General features: G+C 46.3%; 1 protein-coding gene across 31 annotated transcripts in view; it reads right to left on the bottom strand.

Annotated features, from left to right (window-relative positions):
• Window positions 1–14,753, bottom strand: part of NRXN2 (neurexin 2) — a 345,498-nt gene that overhangs the window by 199,664 nt on the left and 131,081 nt on the right. Inside the window, exon 1 of one of the 31 annotated variants that reach the window (XM_083716402.1) lies at window positions 8,465–9,539. The exons of the other annotated variants lie outside the window; for them this stretch is intronic. The gene's annotated coding sequence lies outside the window, so the exon portion shown is untranslated. Of the gene's footprint in view, window positions 1–8,464; window positions 9,540–14,753 lie in introns of those variants that run through there. 31 annotated transcript variants of the gene reach the window in all.

The following is a 14,753-nucleotide window of genomic DNA, read 5'->3' as shown; positions in this document are numbered from 1 at the left end:
CTCTTGAGCCCTTAAGTAATTGTATTTCCTTTACATTCAACTTCACAGCTCCTCATTTCATCCCCCTCGCTAAAACAAAAACAAAAAGATCCCTTCAACATGTCAAAATAACAGGAGCCTTCTGTGTCAACTTTTAAGTGCCTGCTGAGAACTTTTCTATTCCACCAGGCCTATTGCGTGGCGAGTTCCCGCCCCCACCAGGATAAATAAAGACACAAGACACGTATTCCCCTGCTCTCGCGGGGGCTGGGGCCAGCCCCCGCTCACGTGGGTGGGCGTGAAGCCCGCAACCCCACCTCCTGGGGCAGGCCCGGAAGTGGCTTTGCAGGCAATTAAGAGTACATCCCCCACAATGGTCTACTGATGTTAGTTTTTAATTCTTTTGCTTTAAACTTGTTTTCAATTTGTTAAGATTTTACTGTATGGTATTATGCTTTTCTATTGTTGTAAATATATTTCTATGATACCGTAGTAGACAAATACATACATACATACATACATACATACATACGTTGTACTACACTTCAAGGTTGTCATACACTACTCTCCCTCCCTGTAGCAAAATGTGTATAACAACCCTGCAGACTGGTGTAACCCACTCTCTCTAAGCCACGGTCTTCCCCCAGAAGTATAATAGTGATTGGCTTTATCTGTGTTATTGGCATTAGCAAAGTAATTTTTAGAACGCTTACAAATGATCCAAGTTAGGAAGGTCATGAGCTCCTGCTTTTGATTTCAACTGACACATGACTCTGCAATCACAGCTACACAGAAATGGTGGACACCTGCATTTTTCCTTCTGTGGGGCAACAGCAATTAGCCATCACTTTTCCACCAGGAAAGAGCAGTAGAAAATGGCTTCTAAAGAAACCAACACTACCCAAGAGATCTCTAGATAATGGGTATTTCACTCTAGCCTTCTCATTCTCCCACTGTAGCCTTCCTCCAGCAGCCTGCTCACTCACCTGGAGGAATTCCTGCTCAGCAAGTGAGTGCTTAAATACAAAGCTGGGATGCACAGTGCCAAAATTCTGTGGGAGGCCCTACTTGTCAAGAGGAGGGAGAGAAATAGAGAGATGGCCTCACAGTCAAAGCGCCATCTTTTCCTTGAGTTCTGCCTTCTGGACTCAGATAGAATCTCTGCTCCATCCCTTTGCACTAGCAGAGTTTGAAGAGGTGCTGGTATGCCAGAAATCTGCCAGCTGGCACTGCACCCAGGTAGGGCCAGTGTGCTGTAATGGCCACATTGGAATGACGTCAAAGGCCAAATAGGGCACAGCTGGGGTGTGCCAGGGGAGGAACAGGATCTTAATTGACACTCTATGTTCACTCGGGTTGGTCCTGCCTCCAGATGGTGGCACAATATTAGGTCTGCAAGAAGAAGAAGAGGAAGAAGAGGAAGAGGAAGAGGAAGAGGAAGAGGAAGAGGAAGAGGAAGAAGAAGAAGAAGAAGAAGTATGCAATAAGAGCAGTGTTGGGTTAAAGACTCTAGCTGAAATCAGCAGAGATTCCCAAATGACAAACCTCTTTACCCTCTCTGCCTCCACAGTCATCCTGGGGAGGAGAATTCTGTCAAAAGCCCTGAGCAGACAAACACCCTCACCTAAAGTTGCCACATGTTGGGAATTTCCCAGGGAAATCAGCAAAATGTCCGGGGAAAACCCAGGGAGCCTGCACTGAATTTTACTCCTGAGTGAGATGCACAAATTCCAGGTGGCTGGGTATAAAATTATAACAACAACAACAACAACAACAACAACAACAACAACAACAACAACAAGATGCAAAAAAACAGAGCAAGTTGCTTTGGGGGATTTGAGGCTGGGGCAGGCCAGTGGTCTTATTTTTGCTAATAAGAGTGAGCAGGGATGCCAGACAAAAACCAGGGGCTGGGAGGGCAGGCAGCTGAGCTTAGCTTGATGCTTTTGCTATTCAGTCCCTCACAGTGCAGCCAAGCAGTCTGCAAGGTTGGAATTGGCAAGTGTTTGCTTAGCCTGACCTCTGACTAGGAAGACTTGCAGATCAGAATAAAAGAAAGAAGCTAGGAATCTCTGGATGGGGCTCCTAGCTCAGGCTAGCAGCTCAACACTTCAAAGGAACAGAGCAAGCATTCTGAAAGGGTAATTTGCTCTTTGTAAGATCATTGAGCAGCAGCTTGTCATTAAGCTGCATTACAGCTGGTGGAAAAACTTTTCATAAGCAAATGTTCAATGAGTTTTACAGCCTGATGTTCCTATGCACACTCATTCAGAAGTCAGTCCCATTGAATTCAGAAAGGTTTACTCCCATGCAAATGCATACACAGGACTGCAATATTAGAAGAGGTGATGAAGAATCAATATTCAAGTTTGTAAAATAGATGGAAGTCAGAAACCATTTTAATTAGATCACAGATTCCCACCCCATTTCACATCTTAATAGAGACCATTACTCATTGCAAAAAAATGTAAATGAAGGATCTTATACACCAAAAATCTAGTTTTTCATCATGCATCCAAAATATTAATTAAAAAACCCCATAATATAGCTTTACCAAAATTTATGGACAGAGAGGTTCAATAGAAAACACTGAAAAGTAGACTGTAGCTTATGAAATCTACGCCACAAAAGCACTGCCATGGGAAGTTGCCACAGGAATTCTCAGGTGGGTGGGGGGGACTCTGTAATATCTTCTTCAATTTTGTAAGAAACATTTTTGGACAAGGAGGTAAAATAGAAGACAGGTTAGCCCCTGCCGCCCAGCAGCTTTCCCCACATTTTGAATACTGAACTAGAATAACTGAATCGTAGAATCATAGAATTTAAAGGGATTCCAAGGTTCCTCGAGTTCAATCCCCTGCAATGCAGGGAAATGTAAGAAAACTAGAAAATTGTTTAAGAGATCAACCTTAAAAATGTTAAGGGAGGAAATGGTCAACAGCCATGAGATGAATCACCGATTAAAACTTTAAAAAAACAACCAATGTGTTCTTTTAACTAGATATAACCTGATTTATTGATATACAAACTTCATCTGCATCATTACTGCTGTTTTTCAGTCTGGTGAAACAGAAATCCGTTTTTAAAATTCAAATAATACTCTTGCAGCAGAATCATGGTGGTGTTGGATTTCACAGATTAGTTTCAAAATCGAATCAAGTTTATAATGCTTAGCCAAAGGGCTTGGACAGGCATTCAGCAGTACCATAAAAATCAAGTGGAACGTATTCCCAGGAATTCTTAAAACATCACCTATAGCTGACTAATAGAAAAGAAAAGTTGGTTACCAAGGTCTGCCACAGTTTGTGGGCTTCTGCACATCCACAGACCAAAGCACACGAACAAAAAGCAGCCTTGAACTTCCTGAGTTAGCACATTCTTTTCTTTTAAATGTTTTTCTTTTCTAAATATCTTTAACACGGCAACATTTATTTATTACTATCCATAATCACACTTCTACATTAGTGTTATTGCAGCAACAGTAAAATACAACAAAGTTTTGCAGATTGTTAACTGCTACCTGTAAAATTCTGCAGGGACTCTGGAAAACGCAGAGAAGTGGTCGCTGCAGAGGATGGTTTTATCACAACAACTTTAGTATGAAAGAAGTACTCAGGCGGAGGCCTGCCAGACCCTTTCAAGGCTGCCAGAGCACGTCCGGCTTGTGCAGAGCTTTGAGAGAGGGAGAGGTATCGCTTGAGACACAAATAAAACCTGGGTTAGAACTGCTGCAGATTCTAGCACAGCCTTCACCAACCTGGTGCTTTCCATATGTTTTGGACTACAATTCCCATCAGTGCTGGCTGGAGTTGTAGCCTAAGACATCTTGAGGGCAACAGGTTGATGAAGGCTGTTCTACTAAGTATGCTAAATACATACTCAGAAAATGAGTGCTGTTCTCAGTATTGCATGATGAACAGCAGAATTTAGCAATGAACTCTGTATCACATAATTTGCCCCTTCTTGACCCTTTTAATCCCTGTAAGAAAGTCAAAATGAATTTAGTTTTATATATGATGCATAAAATAGAAATACAGTGGTACCTCTATTTGCGGACATGATCCGTTCCGGGGTGCTGTTCACATCCCCAAAAGTCTGCAACTAGAGCAGCGCTTCTGCGCAAGCGCGGAGCGCAATAGAGCACTTCTGCGCATGTGCAAAGTGTGCAGAACACATCTGCACATGCGCGAAGCGGGTAGAACACTTCTGCGCGTGCATGAGTGGTTTGCCACGTTCGCAAGCCGAAAAGACTCAACATGAACCTAATGCAACATGAGGTATGACTGTATAGGAAGCAGTCTTATACTGAGTTGGACCATTGGTCCATCTAGCTCAGCACTGTCTACACTGACTGGCAGCAGCTTCCCAGGGTTTCAAGTAGGGAACAACTCCCAGTCCTACCTGGAGATGCCAGCAGGGATTGAACCTGGGACCTTCAGCATGCAAAGCAAATGCTCTACCTACTGAGCTACAGCCCTTCTCCTTAACCTTTGTAGAGTCTATACACAGGGGGAGGAAGTTTTGAACTGGGCTGCACATATAACTTGGGAAACAGAAAAAAAATATGCAGGGGCTTAGCATTATGTCTGTAAGATCTACTGTATGTGGCCTGTGTTGAAGAAGCAGGGGTGGTCAAGAGAAGCTGTTGTGCTTACATGGTCTAAATAGCTACTATGCCTTTGATCCTACAGACCAGGGTGCTCCTCATTCCCAGATGCAATATCTTTGGTCGTGGCTCTTTTGTGGAGAGAGGGAGGATCTTGGTATATTCCCAGAGGCACTCTCCTCTTTAAAGTAGGGCTCCGACACCCTGTTAAATGCCCCTTTGTCTCTATCCCACAACCGCCTTGAGTTCTTTGTGGTGGGGTGGCCTTGCAGAAGCCCCTTCAATAAAAAAGGCCTCTGAACAGAGGGGTCCTGCCAGTCCCTTTGGTGCATCAGAAGAGGAAACAGCTCCCTGCCCTTCCCTTCTCTCCACCCCAATAGAGGAGCTTCAAAACTGCTGGGTCAGGGGGCTGTCCTGGCGTGAGATAAACTGTCCCCAGGTCCGTTCCAGCCCGGCTGGAGTTGGGGATGCTATTAATTTGCTGCTAACCCGAGGCGGCAGCCCTTACTCCGGCTGGCTCCCAACTCGCTACCGTAAGCACTTTTCTCTTCCCCAGCTCAGTGACCTTGGGTTGCCGCCATCCCTCTAAATCCCATCCGCGCCCCAAATGCTGACCTTCCTGGCTCAATTCAAAAGACACAGACACACAAACCCCAGGACTGGCTGCAGGAGGAGGAGGAGGAGGGAAGCAACAGACAGGAGGAAAAAAACAAGATGGGCTGGGGAGGAAGACAGCAGAGGCAGCGGAGCTGGGTGTGTAAAAATGAATGGCCTGATGACTGGTTTAAGAGGAACAACCTGAGATCTCCCACAATGAGGGACCAGGGGCAGGCAGCTTTATTCGTTTGTTTGTTTCTTTGTTTACTTACTTATGAAGATTGAAGTTTTTTTGTGACACACAAAAGTCATTTGTATTGACTTGGGGGTCATCCCACTTGGGCCATGCCTAGAAAGCATAGGTCAGAGCAGATTTCCCCTTGCCCTGCTCCTTTCCAAGGGAAAACCTGCTCTTCAGCAAAACAAAATGGTAATCTGGGGGAAACCTGAATTGGCTGATTAAGCGCCAAAGAATGATGTGTTTTTTAAGGAGGGAAGCAGAATTAGTGGGACAAGATGAAGTGAGGATAAGTCCTTATTGAGTAGCCTGGTTTGTAGCCTCTTACATCCCAACAATTCAGATTGGGAAGTGGGTGTGTCACAGCAGTGTGAAAGAGATCCTTCCATCTACCAAGCAGGAAAGGAGCAAGGAAGGCAGACCCTGGGCCTGTCAGTAAATTAATATTCATAGATTCCAAGATGGGTTTATTGGGGAAAGTCTGAGCAGCCTTGGAGCTATGGGGGGCGATTTTAACTTTTTCTCTTCCTGTCATCATTGCTTGGACAAAAGAATTCCTCTCTGAGGTTGCTACTTGCTTTTCAATACAAGCGTCTGCAGGTGACAGAGGGAGCTTCTTTTGAAACGCAAGTAGCAGCTTCAGAGAGGATTTGGGAGGGGCAGGGATGTTCTCCCCAGGGAGCTCCACCTGCTGCCAACATTAACATCATTTCTGCAACATACGAAGATGTACTTCTTCTCTTAGGCATTAAAGGGAATATGACAATCAAATATTTTACTTTTGTTTTTGTCTTCTATTTATTGGGGTAGGGGAGCAGTATTTGTTGCTGTTTGTGTGTTCTACCTACCTGCCTGGGACATCCCTTTCAATGCCCCAGAAGAGAGGGGAAGAGGACAAATGGTTAGGGAGGAGGAGCAGGTGTCAACTTTCTGAGAGAACATAAATGGCCCATTGCCCTTTGACATATACAGTAGTAATTAATTCTCAAGTCATTTGTTTGGAATAAGGGTAGCATTCAGGACTTACTCTGAGCCAAGGTTCATGAACTATGTGACATAATGATCACGAAGGTGCCTCTGAGCATCCTCTCCCTCACTGAATAACTACAGTTCATCCATCCACATACATTTGGGGAATTTCCATAGGTAAGATCTTAAGGGGTTGGGGGTGTTTATAAAAGGCAGCCCTGCTGTAAAAAGGGGAAAGAAAAGATCCATAGGTGCTCCCTGCCTCAAACCCTGGAGAGCCACTGCCAGCCAGTGAGGGCAATACTGGGCTGAATGGACCAGTGGCCTGGCTCTTGGTATACAGGACAGCTTCCTATGATCCAAGCACAGGCCAAATGTCCCCTCTCTCTCTTTCTCTCTTCCTGACACGGATGCCTGGCAGCTCCAAACACGTTTCCTGCTCTGAGCTTTTGTCTCTGCAGAGCAATGCAAACCGTCTCTGGCCCAGGCACGAGTCTTGTACCTCAAGGCGGACGTGTGGAGCAGAACATTTTAAATGGAACAAATTTGCTGTTTCTCTCTCCCTCTCCTCAGCGCCTGCAGCAGTGAATGAGCAAAATATTCAGCCCAGCCATCAATTCTGCCCTCTTCTTCCCTGCTTTCCTCCAAGCAGCCCTGCGAGCAAGAAAGCCGCTCCACCAGAGCAAGAAGCACTGTCCACAAGCTGGCTGGGGAGTTCACAAGACGGTCTCCCCACACCTACTTGCAGGTCTGTGCAGCAGAACCCTGTCCAATACAGGCTCTCTGAGGCCTGAACTGACCTCCTGCAACTCCCGGCAGCCCCACCACCCACCCAATGCACAGGCAAGTCCAGCTAGGGTGGTGGGCACTCAGGCTCTGCTGGCAGCCCCAGGCAAAGGGCTGCCTGCCTCCAGGTTCCCCCTTTGCCTCTGGGCATCGCTTCGGAGGAAAAGGCCTTCCCTTAATTATTCATTCCAACATTATGAGATCATCCTTATTCAACTATTCCAGTGAAATTTACAAAATAACAACAACAACAATAATGCAATATTATTAAGCAAGAAACACACTTAAGCAAGACTACAATACCAGTAAGAACAGCAATAGGGGAAAGTCACAAGGGCTTTTCAAAACCACCATTTAAAAATGCTGAGAGATATTCAAAAGGCCTGGGGGAAAGCTTGATTTCTAAAGGGATAGCAGAGCAGGCATGGGGTGAGCTTTGCTTGGCGCCAAGCAAAGCATAGATAGAGGACCTCTAATCAAATCAAGAAACTCCAAGAGGAAAAGGAGATGCAGGGAACTTCTGCCCTCCAGGTACAACCAAGTCAAGTGGATCTTGAAACCAGACCACCTAATGTTGCTAGTAGCCGCACACACACCACCATTAAGTTAAAACAAAAAACACACACCCTGCAATTAAAGAAATCCATACGGTTGACATGACCCCAGAGCCTAGCAGTGACCAGGCAAGAGTCCAGAAAGCTACATGTCTGCCATTGAAGGAGCCAGACCGAGCTCCTTCAATGGCAGTTTGTTGGGCAGGTGCCCACCAAGCCCTGAGGCTAGCAGGTAAGCAGGCAGGATGCCAGAGTGGTAGGGTTTGGAGAACCAGAGCTGGGACCACCGTCATGGGTGCCTCCTTCCTCTGAGACTCAGAAGGGAAGCCTGCCAAACTACATGGGATGGAGCTGTCATTTTCACTGAACTCAATAGAACCTACTTTTGGATAAAGCATGCACAACTGAAGTCAGATAGGTTGGCTTGTGCCCACACGACTGCCCCCCGTAACGTCAAGCAGGATGATTTAGGGTGTCATGAAAGGGCAGCAAATTGTTAATTTAATGTATATGTATTGTTGGAGGGGAAGATTGTGGGATTTTCTGCCTCAAGTACCAAAATATCCTTGCCTGATGGCAGGGGGAAGAGACCATTTATTGTTCTTACCTCAGGCAGCAAAATATCTTGGGATGGCCCTGATTACCTGTTGGATTGTTTGACCTTAAAACAATGCCCACAGAAGACACCCCCTGGTGTGAAATGTCCCCACAGTATTTCTTCCGTGTTTCTCTAGCCATTTTCAATAACCCCACCAGGGCATCTGCTCCACAACTGAGATTAGCCAGAGAGCTTGATGGTATGATGAAACATCCATGAAAGTGTTGGGTGCTCACACCCCACCTTTGGGTGCATAGAGCAGTTTCTGCCTTATGCAGACCATGGGGTAGAAGTGTGTGGAATCCTCTGCAGATCCCCTCCAAAACAACTGTGACAGCCGCTCCTGAATCCATTTTGAAATTGACAGTTGCCTCACATATAGCTGCTCCCTGGGGAAGGTCAGAGTCTTTTACAAAACATGAAGTCTAAGGAAAAAAACTGGCTGAATTGGCTATCTAATGCTGTGGTCACTTTTTGCACCTTCAGGGCACGACATGCAACAGCAAAATGCCCTGGGTTTTTTTCCTTCTTCTTTTAAATAGCCCTTGCATTGGGTCCCCCCAGGTGGTCAAATTCTTCAGATGCCATAAATGTTCCCAGGTCTTCTGCAGGCAGTCTGACAGAGTAGGCCTTTTTAGCTGCTTCAGAAATAGCTGCCCTGACCTCTCCTTCCCTGCTGCTGTTGCAGAGACAAGAGGACTGAACTTCCCCTTTCCAAAATGGCTGCTGCAACAGCTTCTGGGGTTTTGCGCAGTAGAGGCTGCATCTTCTAAGTCCAAAGTTGTCCCTGTTCTGGGTTTTGATCAGTTCAGGTGGCTTTGTATCATCTCTGTAGCACTGCAGTTAAAGTCACTTGTTAGCATCATTCCCCCCAAAAGCCCCTGGTCGAGAATTACAAGCACCCATCTACTCCTAAAGTAATTCTCCCGGTTTTTATCAGCAGCCTCACAGTATACAGCCTGTTCACTCAAGGCGCTAGCAGATGACTGAACAATTTCTCCAGGCTTCTGAGTACTTTGACAGAAGCAGCCCCGCTCACAAGAAACCACGTTCCTCTTGGGGATGAAACAGGCATCATCCTTCGCAAGGAGTTTCATACTTGCCCTTCTGGTCCTCTTCAGCAAAGGCCAGGCTGGATTTACCTGCTGGGTTGTTTTCCTTCTTCCTTGTGCTGCTTTTTTTGTTGTTGCTTTTTGTGGCCAGGTGAAAGCAAGCAAACTTTTCTTTTCTCTGGTACATGCTTAGACTACTGAAAATGCCTGGCAGCCTAGGAATTTACCTCCACAAGGTCTATCTGGGGATCTCTCACCCAATTCCACAGCTGTGCAGGAATTCAAAGGATGAAGAACAAGTGGCACTCCTGGCAAGTGGGCTGAGAATGGGCATTTAGTGGCCACACTATGGGAAGCAGACCACACACAGCCTCATAACTGCCTCTGCTGAGGGTTTAGGAACAGGAGAAAGTCCAAGTGGTGAAAAAAGGCAGATCTGCTATGAGGAGAGAAAGGGAGCCGCCAAACTGGGAGCAGACTGACAAGGGGGAATGAATGGCCGCCAAATTCTTAAAAAGCAACCTTTTTCCTGCAAGGTCAACAAGCAGAGGAGAGGAAATGGCGTCCTCGCCAAAGGCCCACCAGGCATGCTCTTCCCCTCACTCGCACCACAGCACCGCCAACAAAATGGGGAGAGAAGCAGGCCATCTTGACTAGCAGACCATTTAACTAGGCCAGCAGAAAGGCAAGCAACCGAACCACTTGAGGAAGGGTTAACTGGTTTGCGGAGATGGACCCGGGGCAACAAAGAGGGCTGAACCATTAGGCCTAAGGCCCAAGATGTGTGCAGAGTGGGAGGGCAGGGCTGCTATAAAATGGCACTCCTGACCAGCCAGTCTGTTGGCAGGATGTGCCAACGCTGTCTCACTCCCGCTGAGGAAAAGCAGAGGGGGAAATAACGCTGGCCAAAGAACCATGGGGGGGGGGGTGTTAATCTTCCCCTCCAGTGCCCAATACATACATACACACGGAGGAAAGAGAGAAGGCACTGAGGAGGAAAAACTGAAGGAGCAACCACAAAGAAAAAAGCGGGAAATGACAGAAGACACTCAAAAACTTTCCAGTGCTTGGGAAGAAACTAATTAACCAGGAAGGAGAAGGAAGAAAACACCCCAAAGGCCACACCCTCAAGCCTGAGGCAAAATATGGAAACAAAAAGCCGCCAGGAAGAGAAGACTCAGAGGAATGTCTTCAGGACTGATCCAGCAAACAGTGCAGAGTTGATATTTCCCTACCAGACTTCCCCACCCGCTTTCTTGAAGGGTGTGGACACTTCTAGCAGCTTCCCCTCAGGTGCATTAAGGAGGCAGCTGTTAATTTTTGGCATTCCACCCCCCCCCCCCCCGCAAAAGCTTGATGCCAGGTAATCTTAAGGGCCACTGGGCAAAGGTGTCCAAGCCTCTTCCCAAGGGAAGTCTGCCAAGCTCCCTCTCTTCCCACTTCTTCCTTCAGGCTTTTTCTGATAGTGTTTTGTTTTTGTTTTTTTAACTGTCTTTTATGGCCGCCTCCTTTGGTTTCCAACAACCCGCTGTGTTTTGGTCTTTGATTTGATTTATTTTTAATCTGCATTGTATCATTGTGATACTGGCGATTCCTCCCCCCCCCCCCCTGTAAGCTGCTTCAGGGAGTAATTATTCTTAAAAGCGGGTCATAAAGAATGAAAGCTAAAATAAACACACAGAGGCAACATCCCATTCATAATTCTCCACATGCACTTTGAGTGGGTCTAGGTTTGGGGGATGACACATCCACAGTCTTCCAGAGAGAAGCCATGAGTCTCATGGGGCTGACTCATGCAGTGCTGGGGTGTGTGTGGTGTGTGTGTGTTTTTGGGAGTGAGAGCTAAGAGGGTCACCTGGACTTGAACTGCTAAAGGGCCCTTATTTAAGGAAAGAAATACACATATATTTTTTCTATCTGTAACAGAGGGGAGGGAGGAAATGGTATGGGAGGATGCCATACCTAGCTAATCTTGAAATACCAAAACAACGAAGGGCTTTCACTTTGGCCTGTTGTCAGACCATCCCTTCAGCAGTCCAGGAAGGCCGTTATAGGAAGATACCATATGACGAGAGGAAATGTTCATGTGGCTCTGGGCAGCAGGAAACAACGGAGCATGCCCTTCTTCACTGCCAGTATTACACAGACATTCGAGCCAGGTTTTTCCAGCCTATCCTATATAAGTTCCCTGGGCATTCAGAACAACACCACATCTCCCTATTACTACAGGACGAAAGCCCAGAAGTCACATATTTAGTCGCCAGATTTTGCACTGCCATGATATTCGTCGAACGATGATCTATGCTACAAATCAGTCCTAAATTGAAGGCCCATATTGTTAGATCCGCACTTCTGAAGCCCCACCCCATATAGCTGTTTTTAACTGATCTCTTTTAATTTCTCTAATCAGTTTTTATTCATCCATTACCTATGTTTAATCAAGTATTCTGTGTATATGTTTTAATCTACGTTTGGTTCTTACTCCCATGTATTTTAATAACCATCCGCTTACAGTTATGCTATTTATTTAGATGTTTTGCTTATGCTGGTCTGTGACCGTAAAAAAGTAAATTCAATTCGGTATGGGAGGGGGGAACATAGAGCCAGTGACCTCCAGACGTAACTGCTTATTTACAATTATCAAAATTTTGTTTTCGACAGGAATTCCTCTAGGCAGGAAAGCAGGAGGTCCCTTTCACATCCTGTCACTTTAACCGCTTGTTCCAGGTCCGCAAGGTGTAATCGAAGGTGATGTTTGCGAGCGAAAAGTTCTCGTGCATGTAACTAGACAGATCTTGTTTCCATTATCACCTGCCTCAGGTTCAACCACGGAGCCTCCTTTTGGTGCCACAACTCTGCAAAACATTCAAGTACTTCTGAACATGAGCAGAGTGCCGCTTCCTCTCATCAGGGATGGGGGAGCAGGGCTTCTATCATGTCCTCATAGCTCAGTGGCCAAGCACTTGCTTTGCAGGCAGAGAAGGTCCTGGGTTCAAATGCTGGGATCTTCAAAAGGTCAGGGAGCAGGTGGCAGGGAAGACCCTTCTTTCTAACTGAAACCCTGTTAGGACAGGCATTACTGAGCTCAGATGGACAAACAGTCTGAGTAAGCCTCAGGCAGGGACCGTAGCTCAGCGGGTAGAGCACCTGCATTGCATTACTTATCTTAATAATTTATATACTACTTAGTACCACAGTTTCTAAGCAGTGTACAAGAGGATTGCAGTATATATCACAAAACCCATTAAAATGAACTGTAAAATCAGAAGAGCTCGCTTAAAATGCCTGTTGAAATAAAAAAAAAATCTGGAGATTCAGAGGGTGGGGGGGACTGTCTTATCTCAGCTGGGAGGGAGTTCCACAGAATTGGCCCACGATACTGGTGGATAGGACCCACCTGCCTGAATCATGGGGAACCACTAATATAGAGAGTACCCAAAAATGTCAGTGAGCCAGCATGGATTGTATAAAAGTTTCAGGTATGCCTTAAGCATGGGTCAGCAAACTAAAGCCCTGGGGCTGAATCTGGCCCAATTGCCTTCTGGATCCAGCCCACGGACAGTCCAGGAATTGCCACGTGGATCTGATTCTGATCATTCGGGCTGCGCCACTCCCCCCCCAACCTGGTGCCGCCTCCTCCCTCCCTCCTCCTGGCTTCTCCCCGCCCTGCCAAGAGGAGGGAGGGGGCTGGGTTTTGCTGGTGCCAGCCCCTTTCCAGAGCCCTTTCGCATGCCACTCATTGTCCCGCCACCCCCACCACCAGCCCCTGCCACTCGCAAGACACAGGAGATTTGCTGACCCCTGTCTTAAAGTATCAGGATGCAGAGAGGCTTGTAATTTAACTCAGTCCAGGTAATGGTTCCTCTCCAGTCCTGGTGGTGAGTGAGGCAAACGGCTACCTTGAAATGATGTGAAATAACCTGGATTGGATCTGAGTGTCGTACTCAGGACTGGAGGGGTTTCAGTGGTGAGAGAAAGGGAAAGGAGTAAGGTAAGACCCCCATAAACCTCTGAGGGTATTTACAGCGGCTGGCCTGTAGTATTAGGTTGCTATTGTGATATAAGTTTATTTTGTACTGAATTATATTTTGAATGCTTGTATCTTGTATTGTGTGTTTTTGTGTGTGTGTTTTACTTATTTATTAAACGTGCATCCCATACCTCCCCCAAAGGAGCCCAGGGCAGCCAACAAGTGATAAAACGATGAAAAAACATCTTCAAAACAATTCCCACACAGATGCAGATTGGGAAAGATCTCCAGTTAAAAGGCTTGTTGAAAGAGGAAAGTCTTCAGTAGGTGCCAGAAAGCCAACAGAGATGGCACCTGTCTAATGTTCAAACAATATTCAATTTGTCACAAGGCTCTCTCTGTATTTCTGTTCTGGCTGCTTTCCAGAACAGACAACTGTCCCCTTAAATTCCCCACTACAAAATTTCTTGCAATAAGCTCAAAGCCGTGCCTGGCCCCCCACCCTCCAAGCTTCCTTAACCCTCTGAAGGCACTAAAAGCTGTCAGGCTAGAGGCAGCTTCTAGGAGCTTATAAGGAAAGGATTTCTTCACAGAATCCCCCTGGACTCTGTTCCTTACCACCAAAAGCTGCAGCCCACCCAGACTGCAGGAACACTATTCTCTTCCCCATTTCCCAGTCACTATTGGGTTATTTTGCAAAAATGACCTATTTAACACATATTTACATGTCTATATGGCAATGTGTCGAATACTATACTGTACCTTAAACTCTCTGTTTTGTTAATCACAGCTACATGTCCTGTATTATTTTAGTAATTAACCAAATCCTAAAAGGGGCTCCAGAGGAAGCTGTTTGGTGCTTTTACAACCATCTATTTTTAAATTTTTTTTAAAAAGCACAAGGAAAGGCAGAAGAGTGATAATTTGCCTCCCTGCTCCCTTGAAGAGGGAATGGGGGCATCCTTGAATATTTTTAGTCCAGAGAGTTGGCAATGTCAGGTCAACTTCCCCTTGAAAAATGCAAGCCAAGTGAAGGCTCTGTTTGAGAGAGAATGTCTATGTTTCTTGTGGGGCAGGGGGCAATCTTTATCACAATCCTTACAAATGCTATCTTTTTTTCCTATTCTGCTCAAAGTGGCAAACACACACACACAAATGCACACTCCCATCTGGGTCTGCCAGAGACAATGTGCCAGGCCTTGGGGCACCCTCTGCCTTCTGTCCCCCCATCACCCCTGAGGCCATCGCAAGCTGACACAGCCACCTCCATGATCAACATTGCCTAGCCTCTGGCATTCTGCCTCCCCACCCCATTACACTGTCCTTCAGTCTTCGGTTCCGGGGACGGACGGACAGGACATGTTGCTAGCTGGAGGGGGCGAGGGGCTGATGAAATTGAGAGAA

The sequence above is a fragment of the Podarcis gaigeae genome, assembly GCF_964106915.1.
Source record: "Podarcis gaigeae genome assembly, chromosome: 16".
Lineage (NCBI taxonomy): Eukaryota > Metazoa > Chordata > Lepidosauria > Squamata > Lacertidae > Podarcis > Podarcis gaigeae.
The sequence above is the reverse complement of the archived record's forward strand: the minus strand, read 5'-3'. Positions and strand labels throughout refer to the sequence as shown.